This window comes from Amblyomma maculatum, chromosome 11 (genome assembly GCF_055883805.1).
Source record: "Amblyomma maculatum isolate TAMU_Amacu chromosome 11, ASM5588380v1, whole genome shotgun sequence".
NCBI classification, from domain to species: Eukaryota; Metazoa; Arthropoda; class Arachnida; order Ixodida; family Ixodidae; genus Amblyomma; species Amblyomma maculatum.
In genome coordinates this window covers 43,065,980-43,083,328 of record NC_139354.1, presented here as the reverse complement: position 1 = coordinate 43,083,328, position 17,349 = coordinate 43,065,980, and the positions used below count along the sequence as shown (strand labels likewise).

Genomic DNA, 17,349 nt, shown 5'->3' with positions numbered 1-17,349 from the left:
CAGAGGGGTAGCGAGCGGTCTTCTGAGGGCTTAAGGGGCAGTAGGCCGAGTTTATATTCAAGTTTTCGACAGAAGCCTCTCCGGCGAGGGCGCAACATACAGGCTGAAAAAGCATACTGTTGATAAAGAATTAAAAAATGTTTGTAAACACGATGTTGAGGGACCCATACAGGTGCCTAGGCCAAAAAAAGAAAAGCACTGAATGGGTCGCTTGTTATAATCGGGCTTGACAGTGAAGTGATAGTACGTAGGTATTGGTGAAATAGACTTTTATTATGTTAATAGAGTCATCATGGTCTGTATGTAAACTTGTTCTTGAACAAACCGTGATGATAAATATTTTGGTGTGTCTAAAATTGTGCCGTGTTCCCTATTAATGGTACCGATTGTGATTTGAACATGGCCTGCAAGTGCGGGGTACGATGCGCGATCTTTGCTGACATCGCTCTTTTGATCTTGTCATCTTGTTTTAAAATTGCGAGACTCGCCTATAAATGGAGTATCATTACCGTGACAGGGATTTTTAAAGACAACCACAGGGTAACGCGGACGTGCCAGACAATATTTTACGTGAACGAGCTGTTGTTGCAGCTTGCTACATGACATGTGCACACCACCCCAGGTAGCACAGAATGTGGGGCCCCAGTAGGTCCGATGTAGGCAAGTGGGGCTGGGGCAACCATCATAAAACCTGCATCGGTCCCCGATGGGGCAAATGTGGGCAAGCCCCATTTGGGCTTGCCCCTGCTTCTCCTGCATGGGTCCCATAGCGGCGTTTCTTGGGCTAATGCAGAGCACATTCCTGCATCCAGACCACAAGGGTCCCTTGCCGGATATTTGAGGGCAATCCAACCTAAATGTGGGCTTTTTATGGGAAAGCCCTCATAGATCCGAAGTGAGGCCGCCCCCATTAAATCTTTGCGGGACCAACATCGGCCGTAGTGGGGCAAGAAAACGGACATACCCACATGCTGCCCAAATCGGCCCCTTGTAGGTTACTTGAGGGCAGGTGAAATATGAATAAGGGCTCAATTTGGGCAAGCCCTCGTAAAGCCCAAATGAGGCAGCCTTAGCTAAACCGCTTTAGGTCCCACATAGGCTGTAATGGGGCTGGAAGGCAGGCGTGCCCGCATGGTACCAAAATAGGTCCTTTGTGGGGGCTTTGAAGGCCCGTGCAGGTGGGCTCTAGGTTCAAAAACAACGTCCAGCCCAATTGGGGCTGCCCACATAAAACTGCTTTATATCCCACATGGGCCGTAATGGGGCTGGAAGGCGGGAGGGCCCGCATGATACCAAAATTGGTCCCTTGTGGGGAATTTGAAGGCACGTGCAATAGCAAGTGTGCTTTAGGTTCAAAACCAACACCCAGCCCAATTGGGGTTGCCCACACAAAACCGCTGTAGGTCCCACATCGGCCCTAATAGGGCTAGAAGGCGTGCGTGCAATTGCGTAATCATTGTTTCCAACTTTTATTAGCATTAGATGTTGCCCTAAATTACTGTTATAGATGATTTGTATAACAGTTATGGCCATGTTTAGTCGATTAGAAATTTACATGGCTTTCGTTCTCGCGCTCGTGCAAATTGCGCTACATATACTAAAACAAACTGATTGCTAACTGTTGCCTCTTATGTGGTTGCTTTGGACAGCCTGCAACTCGCAGTACAATATTACTGTTCAGAACACACATCTCCATAGCCTGAACAAGATGTACATGAAGTCATTTCGGCTAGATGAATGCTATGAATGATTGTAAAATTTAATATTGTGGCTGTTTAGAAAGTGCAGACATGTATAAAGTAATTACTTAATTATGTGCCTAAATATTGATTGGGAAAACTTGGACTAGGGCTTTCCATCAATTTCCTACGTCGGACCCCCATCAGAATAATGTGGGCAAGCCCAAGTGTGGCTAGCGCTATAGAACCCGCATTGGTCCTATGTCATTTTCTAAGGGGCTAACTGAAATAAAAAAAATGTTCCTCCAAAGCGGCTGCCCAAATCGGTCCAAAGTAGGACCATCGCGGGGAGTTGGCGGGATGTGCCCTTTTAACAATGCCGGAAAAATGTGGGCAGCCCCGCAAGGGCTGCCTGCATCGGCCCCTAGTGGGGCCAATTGGGGCTTTGTCGACAGCCCGCTTCGGGCCTACGTCGGCCCCTCTTGCAGCACCCACATTGAGCCCACCGGGGCTGTCCTGCATTGCCTACATCGGGCCCACCGGGGCCCACCCTTCATAGCCCACTTTGCGCTACCTGGGACAGTATGCAAATATTCGCGCCAGAGCTTCACATGTTCTTGAGTAGTTAGGCACGCTCGTGCATTTTGCTGTCTGACGATCCCGGTCTCTGCACGTTGCAGAGAGCGGCGTTCTTCGTTTTGCTGCAGTGTTCGTGGATAGCTGTTATTTTCAACGTCTTCAAGGTCGGCGCGGAAATGCTTTTGCTCGGAAGAACGCTGACTGGGATTAGAACTTAGGGGAGCTGCTTGCTTGCAGAGCTTGCATGATGGAACATTTCTGACTAATATTGTGGGCGGATTCAATATCCAGGTATTTTTTTATGTGTGTAGGCTTCCGAAAAACGGTAGTAGAAGCCTCATCCGGAGTGCTGAGAACGAAAAAATCAAGAAAAGAAATCTATCCAGCGACTTATCTTTCCGACATAAATTAAACTGAAAGTTTAAAAGAGTTGAGGTTATCCAGAAACGGTTTGGCTTCCTTGTGGGTAATTACACAAAGCGAATCGTCGACATATACAGTAAAACAAGCTTTGAACGCGGCAGAATGCGGCAGATACGGTACGCAGTAATTAAGCGATTGGTAACTAATAGAGCAGACTGTATATGTGCAGGAACGAGGATTTGTGAAGGGAGCCCAAGACGGGGAGTAGATCCTGAAAGTACTCCTATCACACGTGCTCATCGCATTTCTCGTAACTCTCACCATAACGCCGTCTATCCAATGAAAGCCCGCACCGATATATATATATATATATATATATATATATATATATTATCAGTCTTTTTTCTTGAAAACAGCTCGAGACTGGAATGGCCTTCCATCCTTTGACCTTTGAGGAATAAATAAAAAAATAACGCAATCGCGTCAAATTCCTAAAGGCGGGTCTTAAATGTCCCTGTAGTACTTTGAGCATAACAGTTTCAAACTAAACGTTCCTTCCTGTCATAAAGATTCCTGAAAAACAAATACCATCTAAATCTCTCAATGTACTGAAAGGACCCTCTAAAATAAGTTACGGTGAGATAAAACATTTCTTCTAATCTTACACATCTATCACATTATGGCTCGCTACATTTGAGTCTATGAATGTGTGCTGTATGAATCAGCGAGACTATCATATCTGAAAATGCTAGACGTGCTACATAACCAGGAACTTTTCAAGGAAGTGATTTTATGCCCTCTTAAAATAGGACACATAGTGCCTACACACAAGGTCGCACTAACAATACAGAACCGCCTAAGCGATGCATACGGAGAAGACACCGTCGTACTCAATGTCCTATACTCATGCAGCAAATGGGAAACACTAAGAAATAAGACTTTCAACTGGTTTTCAACAAATACACCACTCTTCATCCAAAGTGGGTTTTAGGGGAGACAGCTGTTGTTGGCATGTCATGCATTTTTATTTCCTGCAAAGAAGCAAGCGTCCTGAATAAATTGTAGATTTGAACAAAGAAACTAAACATCAGTCTAATACCCATCACAAAATATTGTCACAGAAGCCAGTGAAACTGGTTCAGCAGGTTTACTTAGGATTAAGTAAAAGCACCGGCAAGATCAGGCACGGAACCGACTGGCGGGCGAGCACCGAGAGCGAAGAAGACGAGCGCGTGCCAGTCTCCCGAGCTCGCCACATGGCGGCGCCAGTACGATAACATTGCGGTATTGCCCCTCCCGGTGGAAAAGGCATCGTCCCGATGCCGAGTGGCGAGGTTGAGGATAACCGTAGTCGGCGAGGATGCGCGTTCACATCAAGTAGTTAAAGGAAGCAAAGAAAAAAAAACACATGTAGCTGGACCTAGCGGGAGTAGAAGGGCTTCATCCTGGCGACATGTACGACTTCCGATTGTGTTTGCCGTCGGGATGAGCGAACAGTTCCTTGCGGGGTCACTTCGTAGGTGACGTCGCTGAGTTTGCGTTGTACTTCGTACGGGCCGAAGTAGCGGCGCAGAAGCTTCTCGGAGCGACCCCGCTGGCGAACAGGTGTCCACACCCAAACCTGATCGCCAGGGTTGTAAATTACCTCCCTGGGACGAAGGTTATACCGTCGAGCATCTTTACCTTGCTGTGTCCGCACTCTCAGTCTAGCCAGCTGGCGAGCGGCCTCGGCATGCTGGACGAATTGGTCGGCACCAGCAATCGATGGTTGGGCAACATCTGGCAGTAGCATTACATCCAGCATGGTAACAGCTTCGCGACCGTACACCAAACGAAACGGTGTAAAGCGGGTCGTTTCCTGGACGGCGGTGTTATAAGCAAATGTTGCATACGGTAGTATTTGGTCCCAGTTCTTATGATCTTCGTTGACGTACATAAAAAGCATATCGGCGATGGTCTTATTGAGTCGCTCAGTAAGGCCATTCGTCTGAGGGTGGTAAGCTGTTGTTCTGCGATGACAAGTGCCACTGAGCCGCATCACTTCCTGGGTTAGAGCTGAAGTAAATGCCGTGCCTCTGTCAGTTAAAACGATCGCAGGGGCACCGTTACGAAGGACCAGATTAAAGATGAAAAAGTTCGCAATATCAGTAGACGTGCCGCTGGGAAGAGCTTTCGTCTCACAATAGCGGGTTAAATAATCTGTGGCGACTATAATATACCTGTTATATATATATATATACCTATATATATATATATACCTGGATATTATAGTATATACTATAATATACTATAATATCCATACCGACTTGGTGAAAAGGTACTCGCGGAGGAACAATAGGCTGCAGCATGCCGGCCGGCTTGACTGGTGGTATCTTCCGACGTTGGCAATCACGGCACGTCCTAACATAGCGCTGAACCATAGCGGCAAACTTGGGCCAGTAGTACTTTTGTCGTACTCGTGCCAAGGTGCGCGAAAAACCGAGATGTCCGGCAGAAAGCTCGTCGTGGCATGCCTGCAAAACGTCGGTACGGAGCGGCGTTGGGACAACCAGCAGATACTGAATGTCTGTGGAAGCGTAGTTTTTCTTGTAGAGGACGCCGTCACGCAAGCAGAATGATGACAGGCCACGCGTGAAAAGGCGAGGCGGCGATGAGGCGGTTCCTTCGAGGTAATCGATGAGGGGCCGCAGTTCGGTGTCGTCTCGCTGCTGTTGAGCGAGATCTGGCGTCGAGAGAGCGCCGAGAAAGACGGAGTCATCTGTTTCACTTGAAGAGCACGGGATAGGGTTTCGGGATAGGCAGTCAGCGTCACTGTGTTTCTTGCCGGACTTGTACACAATAGTGACGTCGAACTCCTGTAAGCGGAGACTCCAGCGGGCTAACCAGCCTGAAGGATCTTTAAGGTTCGCTAACCAACAGAGTGAGTGGTGGTCGCTGACCACTCTAAACGGCCGACCATACAAATACGGCCGAAATTTTGTTACCGCCCACACAACTGCAAGGCACTCCTTTTCGGCAGTAGAATAATTCACTTCGGAACGAGACAGGGTGCGGCTGGCGTAAGCAATCACCCGCTCAACGCCTTCTTGCCACTGAACGAGAACTGCACCGAGGCCAACGTTACTGGCGTCGGTATGCAATTCTGTGTCAGCCTCCTCGTCGAAGTGGCCAAGTACGGGCGTTGTTTGAAGGCGCTTGCGAAGCTCCTCGAAGGCCCTTTGCTGCTCGTCGGCCCAGATGAAAGGCTGGTCGTCCTTTGTTAGACGAGTCAATGGTTCCGCTATTCGGGAGAAGTCGTGCACAAATCTCCTGTAATATGCACAGAGGCCCAAAAACCGACGCATGGAACTTTTATCAGTGGGGTCGGGAAAGCAGCTACGGCAGCCGTCTTCTCTGGATCAGGGCTAATTCCCTCAGCACTCACGACGTGACCCAGGAACTTGAGCTGTTGGAATGCAAAGTGGCATTTTTCTGGTTTTAGTGAGAGTCCGGCCCCGCGGATGGCATTTAGCACGGCCGTCAATCGTTTGAGGTGCTCTTCGTAAGTCGCAGAGAAAATGACAACGTCGTCAAGGTAGACGAGGCCCGTCTGCCATTTCAGGCCGGCTAGGACAGTGTCCATCATTCTTTGAAAGGTTGCGGGAGCGGAACACAAACCGAATGGAAGCACCTTAAATTCGTACAGTCCGTCAGGAGTAATGAATGCGGTTTTCTCTAGATCACGTTCATCGACTTCGATCTGCCAGTACCCGCTGCGTAGATCGAGCGATGAAAAGTATCGGGCGTGGCGAAGTCGGTCGAACGAGTCATCGATTCGAGGCAATGGGTAGACGTCCTTTTTCGCAATTTTGTTCTCCTATAGTCGACGCAGAATCTGAGTGCTCCGTCTTTTTTAGCGACCAGCACAACTGGTGAGGCCCATGGACTTGTGGACGGCTGGATGACATCATCGCGGAGCATTTCATCAACTTGCGCCCGAATAGCCTCTCGTTCTTTCGGCGATACTCGGTAGGGGTGTTGGCGGATAGGGCGCTCGGTGGGATCAACTATAATTCGATGTTTCGTTACTGACGTCTGCTTCACTTTGGAAGTGACGGCAAAGCAGTCACGGTAAGTGTCCAGAATTGCTTGAAGGCGGCGTTTCTGGGTGAGAGACAAAGCTGGGTTCACGTCAGTTTGAACAGTATGTCCAGTGCTCTCGGGAGGGTTCTCGTTGGCCAGCGAAAGGGCGCAATGGGCGGATGGTGCACTGACTTCGTCAAAATAGGCGATAGCTGTACCTTGCGGTAAATGGCGGTATTGGCACTAAAGTTCGTGAAAAGCAGTTCAGTTCGTTTATTTCTCAAGGCAAAGATCCCCCGAGCGACGCAGACTTGTAGGCTCAATAATAAATTCACGTTCGTTTCCGCGAGGCCTTGCAAGGCGGGAGGGTTGTCGCACTGCACTGTAACAAACAAGCTGGTGCGTGGAGGTAGAGTGACATGGTCGTCGCACACTCGCAAAACTGGCCTGTCTGTGTAGTCGTCGTTGTGCTGTCTGTACTCGTCGGAAATTGCGCGGTGAGTGGAAAACGTCACTATGAAGTCACGGAGGTCGATGATTGCTTCGTTTTCTCTAAGAAAATCAAGGCCGAGAATCAGGTCCTTGGAGCACTCTGCTAGCACAACAAAGCAGCACGAGAAAGTTACGTGGTGAATCTCGACGCGAGCGGTGCACACTCCGAGCGGCGTTACCACGTGCCCTCCGGCTGTCTTTATCGGGGCTCCGTGCCAAGGAGTCAGGACTTTTCGCAGAATGGTAGCAAGGCCATGACTCATAACGCAAAAATCAGCGCCGGTATCTACAAGGGCAGTCGTGTTGTGGTTATCAACGACGATCACCGTCGACAAAGTGCGGCGTGTCAGGGATCGTCGGGCTGACGGGTCGTTCGTTGCGTCGAATTACGGCGTCGAAGGTAAGCTTCTGTGATCGTCGGGAGGTCGTCGGACTCGTTGGTCGTGCGGTGCGTCGATTGGGGGCGTCGGAGGAAAACTTCGGCGATCGTCGAAAAGTGGTCGGACTGTTGGTCGGAGCGGAGGTCGGTCTGTGTGATCGAATCGGTGAGCGGAGGATGTTGGTCGTAGTGTCCATCGACGGCGGCCCTACCCCCGAGGGTCGCCGTCTTCAGTTTTCCCGGTGCGGACTTGGGGACTGCCTGAGGAAAGAACGGCGGCTGGTGGAAAACTGTCTCGGCGGTGGTGACCTGGACTGGCGTCGCTGGAGGGACGCAGGTGGGACGTGGTCGCTGAGGTATTGGTCGATATCCCGAGGTCGTTCGCCATAGCGCGGCCGAGGGGCATCCGGGAAAAATCCGCGCAAGCCCATCCGACGGTACGGGCAGTGGCGCAGAACGTGACCGGCTTCGCCGCAGTGGAAGCACAAAGGCAGATTGTTCGGCGTGCGCCACGCGTGTGCTTTGCGAACGGGTGGTCGAGGTTGAGGCACACCAGTCGAAACTGGATATTGCGGTGGAGGACGTGCGGGAGGAGCAGGGTTGCTGGGTGCCAATTGTTCAGGCGCAGGGGTACGCAACACGTCGCTGTTAGTCATGATCTGTGGCGCAGGCGGCTGGGGTGATGGTATTGATGGCACTGATGGCACTGCTTGGCGGAGCTCTTCGCGCACAATATCCAGGATGCCCCCAACACATGGATGTTGTTCGAGAGAGGGCAGCTTTTGCAGCTCTTCGCGCACGATGCTTCGGATAAGCTCGCGAAGGGCTTCCCTGTCGTTTCCGGCCATTGGCAAGCGGAAGTCTACAGCAGCAATGTTCGCAGAGCGATCGAAATGTACAAATCGCTGATTCAAGGCACGCTCGATGCTTGTTGCTTTCGTAAAATCAGCAACAGTACGTGGAGGATCACGTACAAGGCCAACGAACAGCTGCTCCTTGACGCCTTGCATAAGGTAGCGCACCTTCTTTACCTCCGACATGGACGGGTCCGCCCGGTTGAAAAGCCGAGTCATTTCTTCCACAAACATAGCGACGCTTTCATTAGGCCGCTGTGCTCGGGACTGTAGAGCGAGTTCGGCCATCTATTTTCTTGCATCGTTGCCAAATGTTGCAAGCAGCTGCCGCCGGAAATCCTGCCACGTAGAAATGGTAGCCTCATGGTTTTCGAACCACATCTTGGCGGCGTCTTCTAGTGCGGAATAAACATTCTGCAATTTTCGCTCTTCGTCCCCCGCATTAAACACAGCGACCCGGTTGTAGCTGGTCAGCCAGTCCTCAACGTCTTCGAACTTGTCGCCATGAAACGGCGTGGGCATACGTGGAGTATGACAGATCAGCTGCTGGGCACTCACGGGAAGCTGAGTGGTGGTCTGAATTGCCGCTGTAGTCATCGTGGTTCGCGGTGGGGAAACAAGAGGACCACACTCGGGTGCTAAGCCTCTCAAGCGACGGCTCGCCTTGTGCACAGGTGTCGTCTCCACGGTGTGTAGATGGGCGTAGGGGGCAGCCAGAGGCTCTTCGTACATGGGATCTACCCCGCACCTCCACCAAAAATGTCACAGAAGCCAGTGAAACTGGTTCAGCAGGTTTACTTAGGATTAAGTAAAAGCACCGGCAAGATCAGGCACGGAACCGACTGGCGGGCGAGCACCGAGAGCGAAGAAGACGAGCGCGTGCCAATCTCCCGAGCTCGCCACATGGCGGCGCCAGTACGATAACATTGCGGTAATATTTTGTAACCTCTTGCTTGACGCGTGATGTCTTAGGTGATCATGTGTAATAAATCTGAAACAAACAAAACACAGATTTGGCCTTTTCATTTTCAACGTTCGGAAGTTGTTTTCCCGTGAATCGTGGGCAGAAGCGAAAAAGAATTGTTCCTTTCAACTGCAGCCTATCGCGCGTCGTATCGAGCATATCCCCTAGAGAAGCATAAATCAGCTGGTTCAATATATTACTCGTTGAAACGTCCCTTATACAAATTTAGCTGCATGCCGCTGACTTAATTATATCTTTGTTAAAACCGGAGTTGACACGAAAGCCGCACATGATACAAGCAAGCTACTTCGCTGCTGTGAAGAACGAGCGCTAGAATTAAAGGAGTCACCATGCGGCCTTGTGGGTCTGGGTGCAAGCATAATGGCCTATACTGTACACCGGAAAGCTTTTTTCTTCAAAGAATAAAGTGATAGGGGATAGAACACAAGTGTGGTACTTCTGAATAATACCTGAAAGTTTTCCAAAACATGTCCGCCTATGCATTTCGTACTGGGCAGGAAACAGTAGAGGACCACATGTTTCTATAGCGCTGCTGTCAATGTGCATGCATCAATGCGCGTGTCCCAGCTCGTACTGGGAGGTGGAATCTGCGGTCACGCTTGAAAAATCCCGTGAACTGTTCTGCAAAACTTCGATACTACGCACCTGAAAGAGAAATATTTTCCTAATCTGAACTCAAAGAACGCAGTTAAATCGAGCATTTGCGTTTGTAAAGATGGCTGTTCTGTCGCACGCGCATGAAATAAACAAAGAGCGACATTTGCAAAAGTTATCAGTAAAAGCGACACAGATGACACGCGCTGTGGATCAGCATTAACGAGCATAAACGAGCACCTGCGCTGCTCCTAGAGGCTGAAAAAGTTTCCATGTAGTCTCGTGTTCCTTTTAGTCCAACAGTCGAAACAACTACAAAACCGCGTCAAACATAAGACAAAATATTCTGTATTTCTGTCTTAAACGTCAGAAATTTCTGTAGGTCTGTAGTACTTTTCTGCAGTTCTGCACATTTTCTGTAAACGTTTTCTGTCGTGTGTAGTTCTGTAGCATTTTTATTGCGAAAGCAATACTACTTTCACTTTGAAGCCTTTGCCTTTGAAGCCTTGAAGACGGCGGTGCACTTGAAATTACCTTTCGCATGACCTCTGTGTGACGTCATGCCTCAAAGCTGGGCGACCAACTCGCGCCGTCCGTGAGAGACGGCGGTGCGCATGAACGGCGGCCTAACTCCCGCTCTCTCCGCCAGGAGCGCCACAGGTGTTATGAAGTCACGCCTCAAAGCTGGGCGACCAACTCGCGCCGTCCGTGAGAGACGGCGCTGCGCATGAATACGATGCCACCTGCTGCTAAGGATGCTTTCGCAACCTACCGGGCTTAACCAAGCTAAGCCTCTGCCAACTTTTTTTGTTGTAGCTTGAGAAAGTTCTAATATTATTACAGAAAGTTCTGCTATCACATCAGGCATCCAGTCCGAAACCGCACAGATATTTTGTCGTAAGAACAGAAAATTCTGTTTAGGTTTTTGCGACTGGACACAGAAGAACGGCTGTGCATGAACTGCACTTGCCTACTACCCCCCCTCCCTTCATATGCTATCTGCTCGACCGCATGCAGCAAAATATCGGCCCGGGGAGTCTACATGCCAGCGGGCAGCTCGAAACCGCCCATCCGCAAAAAAAGAGACCATATTTGGCAGCACCCCGACATGGCTGGAGCAACCCGAAAAAAAAAAACGACTATCTGGCTTTGCACTCTGCGGGCAGCCAGACATGGACAATCGAAAAGGCTATCCCACTTCTCGCTGGGAAGCTGACGCACACCCCATGTTTTCCTCCCTTCCACGCGTGATTCATTTCTTCTTTTGACTTGTGATGTGACATTCATTCGGACTATGATACTCCTAGATCTGGCTCCTCAGTTAGGATACTATTACTAAAACTGTTAAGGCGATAATAATAACAGCGATAGTAAGAAACAAAACTTGGGGACACATACTTAAGCTCCGCCTTACGCGCATGATACTTCAATGGCCGTCTCTTTGGGGCGCGTCCGCACAGAGAATTCAGATGAAGACACGCAGTCTAGACCGCGGAAGCCAGCTCCAACGGATAGAGCTGAAGGCACAACCGAGTTCCATTAAAGCGGAGGTTCCGCAGACGAGGAGTAAAAAATCTTTTACCTTGATGCGAAAGTTTCACTGAGCTAGCTCTGGCGCGTTCCTACTACGTCGCAATTTGACCTTCAGCCGACGTTCAGCCGAACTCGCCTCGGCTGATTTGCTGCCTCACTTGAGAGTCTTCACCAACGCCACCCTCAAGGTTCGTATACAGACAATATTAATACCCAAGAAAGTAGCAGGCGGACAGCGGCCGATGTAGCGCAGTTGGAAAAGCACCGGACACGATATTCGGAGGTCGTTGGTTCGGCTCCCACCATCGGCAAGTTGCTTTTTTTCCTACTTTGTGTTTATTTAGCTTTCATTTAACAGATTGCATTGCTAATTTATGTGATTATCAAAGTAAAAAATGAAGAAAGAAAAATTACAATCTCCAATGCTTTCCTTGGCTTCGCCGACTGTTGGCTTCTTTCCTTCACGTATTATGACGAGCACCTTCATTTTGCCTTCATTTATCTGCTTATATATATATATATATATATATATATATATATATATATATATATATATATATATATATGTTAACCCCCTCCCTATGTAACAACAATGGATTCCGGCAAGACCACGGCGAAAAACGTACTACTGAAGTTCCCACGTCCTGATGTCGCCAATGGGATCGTAGGCGTTTCCCAAACCAAATACGTGTACCAGCACTTCAACCCTTCCCGACTGGATACTGCAGCATTCATTACGCAATGCGGCGCCCGCATGAAGATGCTTACCTCCTCCTGGACATGGTACCTTCTACAGCCTCAACTATTCTTCTACATATCGGAACAAACGATCTGGCTTCCAACTCAGGACGGTCCGTGTTTCAAAACTACTGCAAATTACTGGACCACATATCAGCCACCCGGCCCGGCATCACTCGTGTGTACGCTAGCCTGGTTCTACCAAGAACAGAAAATCGTCGAAACCACAGAGACAGGGCTTTGCGCTGGCAAAATCGAGAGGCATGCCTCTTCAACCGCCTACTGCGGGCCTTCTGCAGGCGCTCCCAAGCTCCTATACTATGTGGACCACGGCTTTGAGTGGCTTCCACCGACACGCGTGCTCGCTGCCGACGCCCTCCATCTAAGCTATGACGGGACCGCCCTGATTGCAAGTTAGATTAAGCATTTCTGCTCAATAGCCACTCCAGATGTGGGCCTCATGGATTGCGTGCGCACCAAATAAGCCTTCTGCAGGAATGATAAGCACTTCGACAGGGCATGCACTTACAGACGATCCCACTACTGGTGCCATTACTTCAAGCCCTACTGCAGTCAACACGTTTGTTACCGGCGTCTGTCCTGATGGCGTCCTTGCTGCAAATACTGCTGACACTGCTGTTCCTGACGCAGCTGTCCCCGACGAGGCTGCCCCCGACGACGCGCCTGCTGCTGACGCTTCTGCTTCCGGCACTTCTGTCGCTGCGGCTCCCGCTAACGCTGTTCCCGACGCTCCTACCCTTCCACTCACACCAAATCTGCTCCAGACTTGCCTGGTCTCGATGCTGCTGATTTTGAAGCTCCCGCTGAAGGAGCCCTTCCCGCTCCCAGCGTATCATCTAGAGGCCTTCATGATTCCGACCCTCCAGCTTTCAACGCCCAGAGCTCCAGCCTCCATTGCCCCGCTGTTTCCGACTCTCGAGATCTTTGCCCTCAGAAACGTAATACTCGTTTTTTAAACAGTCGTGTTTATAGGGCTCGAGGCTCCGGAAATTCCACTTCTAAGTCGAACCTTTGCAAAGCCCATGCTACGTCTGCTCCGTCTTCAGCTAATCATGCCTCGACCGAGGAGCGCCAGTACAACCTTCGAAAGGAACTCCCGAACACTGTAAGAAAACCCTTATGACTTAAAAACTCCGTTCCTAAGAAAAAGCCCAGCCTCAAATACTCCAACGAATTTCTACGCGCTAGAAAAGTAGCAGAAAAGCGCATTCATTCAGAACTGCATGTTATGACTTTAAAGGCTTATCAAGCATGCTCCACCGCCCCGCGTGGTCTCCGCTTTAATGTAAAACCAGCAACGTCCAAACTGTCTAAGAGCAACAGTGCAAAATGGGACAGCATATCGGCAACGGCTGCTTTTGGAATTTGCGCGCATTATTTTGAATCACCACCAATCTGCCTTAGCGAATACAGAAAAACAATTGCTTAATCATCAACTTCTCTTGCGAAGAACTTGCTGCTCTTGACGCGCACAAAAAGAAAAAAGTGGGAAGAGATTAACTCCGTGAAATCAAAAAAAAAAAAAAAACTTTTGCGCGACAAAATCTCCCGGCCCGCGTTGTCCTAGCCTCCGTTGCCACTGCCATCTCAGGTTCAAACCTCAGTTGTAAATCTTTCAAACTTCACCCTAATGACGACGAGAGTGCCCTGGCACACGGCCTAAATTTTTGCCCTGCGTCAGGTGGTCTATGAGTTTCAATTGTTAAAAGACTTGGAAAATGTTGCCAGCAATATGAGATTTAAGGAGTACTTCCATGGCCGGCCACAAGATCCCGCACAAGATGGTAAATTGCCCTCTCAAAATCACTGGACTCCCCCGACTCAAAGAGAAAACTGCCTCGACATTTATATTAAGGCAGTACAAAATGATGTGCTGAAAGCTTACAATACCCAAAATAAATTTTGTCGTAACCTTTCTGGAAAAGAAACCGCATCAATAGAATGACTCGCGTCACAAACTGATATTGTCATAAAGCCCGCTGACAAGGGTGGTGCCATCGTAGTCATGACTACATCGCGGAAGCCGAAAGGCAACTGGCAGATGGTTCCTTTTACCGCCTGCTAGAAAGCGATCCGACTGCGGAGTATGAAACTGTTTTGGAAGAAACCTTATCCAGTCTTATCTTGAATGAAAAAATTGACAAAAGCACTGCAAAGTCAATAATTCCCCTCAGACCTGTACCAGGCCGATTTTATTTATTGCCCAAAATTCATAAACCTAACAACCCTGGACGACCCATCATTTCCGGTATAGCAACCGTAACTGAAAATTTGTTATGCTATGTTGGCACTCTAATCAATAAGATTCCAGCCAGATTCCAGTCCTACATAAAGGATACAACTGATTTCCTAGCTGATATAGCTGATATCACCATCCCTCAAGGCGTCTTGCTCGTAACTCTGGATGTTGCGTCACTTAACAATATTCCCCACTCCGATGGTATCCGGTCAGTTGTAAAGACTTTTGAAGATCGAAACTTATGCAGTAACATTGACAGTTCTACATTGGCTATCCTTCTTAAAATAATACTTGAACTTAACAACTTTGAATTTGATGGCAGACATTATGCCCAGATTAACGGAACATCGATGGGTACGCGTATTGGTCCCAACTACGCCAACATAGTCATGGGCTTATTAGAAGACCGGTTTCTCTACGACTACCCGCTAAAACCTTTTTATTCCAAGAGATTCATAGACATTTTTTCTGTTTGGCAACATTGTGAAGCAGAACTTCTATCATTCATCTCTATTTTTAATAATGTGCATGAGGCCATAAAATTTTCTCATTCTTATTCTCGAACCACTATTGCTTTTCTAGACGTGACAGTGTCAATAAAGAATGGCAAACTAACCACTGATCTATACCGGAAACCCAGTGACATACCTCAGTACCTGCCCATGGACAGCAGCCATCTTAAATACTGGAAGACTAGCATCCCATATGGACAAGCCGACCGCTTTAAACGGATATGTTCAGACGGTCGCGACTTTGAATTTGACTGTGCCAACCTTCTTAACACCCTAATGGAACGCAAATATCCAGAGCGCCTAATAAATGATGCAGTGGAACGAGCAAGCCTTCTTGATCGCAAAGCTCTCCTCAAAGCGGAAAAGGAACCATCCGGCCAATCACGAATCAATCTCTTGCTAACGCAATCAGCTTCGGTCCCCAGCGTTGCAGGCATATTAAAGAAACATCATAGTATTCTCATGCAAAGTGATCGTCTAAAAAAAATTTATCAGCAAGCCCCCCGTGTTGTCTATCGCCGTAGCAAGAACCTCAGTGATATTTTAACATCGTTTAAAGCTAGCCCGCTGCACCTATCGGCTGCCATCCTTGCAACAAGTCAAGGTGCAAAGTTTGTGCACAAATGACTACATCGGTGAAAGCTTTCAGCACTGCTTCGAACTTTAATGTAAAGATTCGGGGCAACTTCTCATGCGATACCGACATCGTGATTTATATGCTTGGATGTTCTATCTGCAAAACTCAGTACATTGGCCAAACCGAAACACCCTTCAGATACCGATTTAATAATCATAAATCCCATTGTAATACACTGCTTAACCTTCCTATCTCCAAACATTACCTAGCACATTATCTGCAAACATTGCCTAGCACTCCTTTGAAAAAAATGCAAGTAACTTTACTGGAATCAGGTTTCAGAACCCACCATGAACGCGAAGTTCCCGAATCATTTTTAATACACAAGTTTAACACGGTTTCTTGTGGTCTGAAAGAAAACATCGGCAAGCTAACTTTTCCCTCGTCATAGCATTTTAACTAAATGTTAGCACCTTTGGCAGCTTCTTAAAATATATTATGTTTAATCGACATTGGCTCCATTTTGCACTGGTTGCCTCTTCGCTTGCGTTCTTACGGCCACAGCCCAAAGCCCCTCACAGAATGTCATGCTTTACTTGCACTGATCTTTTTCCTGTTTGCCAATTTCTCACGATCTTGTTGCTTCCCGCCGCAACATGGACTGACCATACAACTTATGCAATAACCTGGCACACGATTCCTTGTGTAATCAACACTGTTACGAACAATTAACTTCTTTAACTGCTTCTCTTTGTCCCCATAGCATTGAGCACACGATCGAGTTTTGTGACCATGCCGCGATTTCAGTGACTGTTTACTTTTTTTGTGTACCGCGCTAAATACCAGTTATATTTCACTGTTAAATTGTACTGACGTGTTATCTGCTACTGTCGCCTACCAATGAGAATGATATCTCAGTAGATGAGTCCCTCCTCCCCTTCCTGAATATTGCAGGATTAAGTGCGACATGTATTCCACCCATTCTAACCTCGTGATATTTTGTTTTGTGCGCTGATAGTGACAACAATCTTTTAAGTGATATATCTTCCTTTCTTTGTGCAACATAATAAGATGCATGACCTAAGCGCAACACGTGTCAGTCTGTCTATATACCTTGCACCGCCATTACATCACGCGTGTGGAACCTTGTTTTGATATTTTGATGTTTATTTATTGATAGTGGCTGGTCACGTGTTCTTCGATTGTGCATGTACATACGAAATGGGAACCGACAGCTTCTTTCTACATTCCTTGACAAAGGCCAGACCCCGGCCGAAACGTCGGATTAAAGTGCTGTTTTTTCCACCGTGTGTCGTCACCTCCTTTAAGTTTATATATATATATATATATATATATATATATATATATATATATATATATATATATATATATATATATATATATATATATATAGGTTGCGAGAACATAACGTACTAGACTGCTAAAAGAGTATACAGCGAAGTATACGCTTCATTAAAGGAAGCATTTTTTATTTTTCATTTCACTCGACGTTTCGATCGGAGACCGATCTTTCTCAAGAGTGAATCTTCTTGGTTCTTGTTGCCGCTTTTAAGCGTTTGGACACAGACCAAACCTGGGTAGGAAAACAAAACGTGAGAGACAGACGAAAGAGACAGATGCAGTAGGAAAGGATGATGTCCAGGTGTGCCATCCCAGGCGCAGCTCTGAGCTCGACAGGCCTGTCGAATTGCGCTGACATGGGTGCCTGGATGCATAGCCTC

At 48.0% G+C, this 17,349-nt stretch overlaps 1 protein-coding gene across 1 annotated transcript in view; it reads right to left on the bottom strand.

The window, feature by feature from the left end:
* The window catches only part of LOC146173652 (glutamate receptor U1-like), a 138,322-nt gene that overhangs the window by 98,292 nt on the left and 22,681 nt on the right, over positions 1-17,349 (bottom strand). The window lies entirely within an intron of this gene.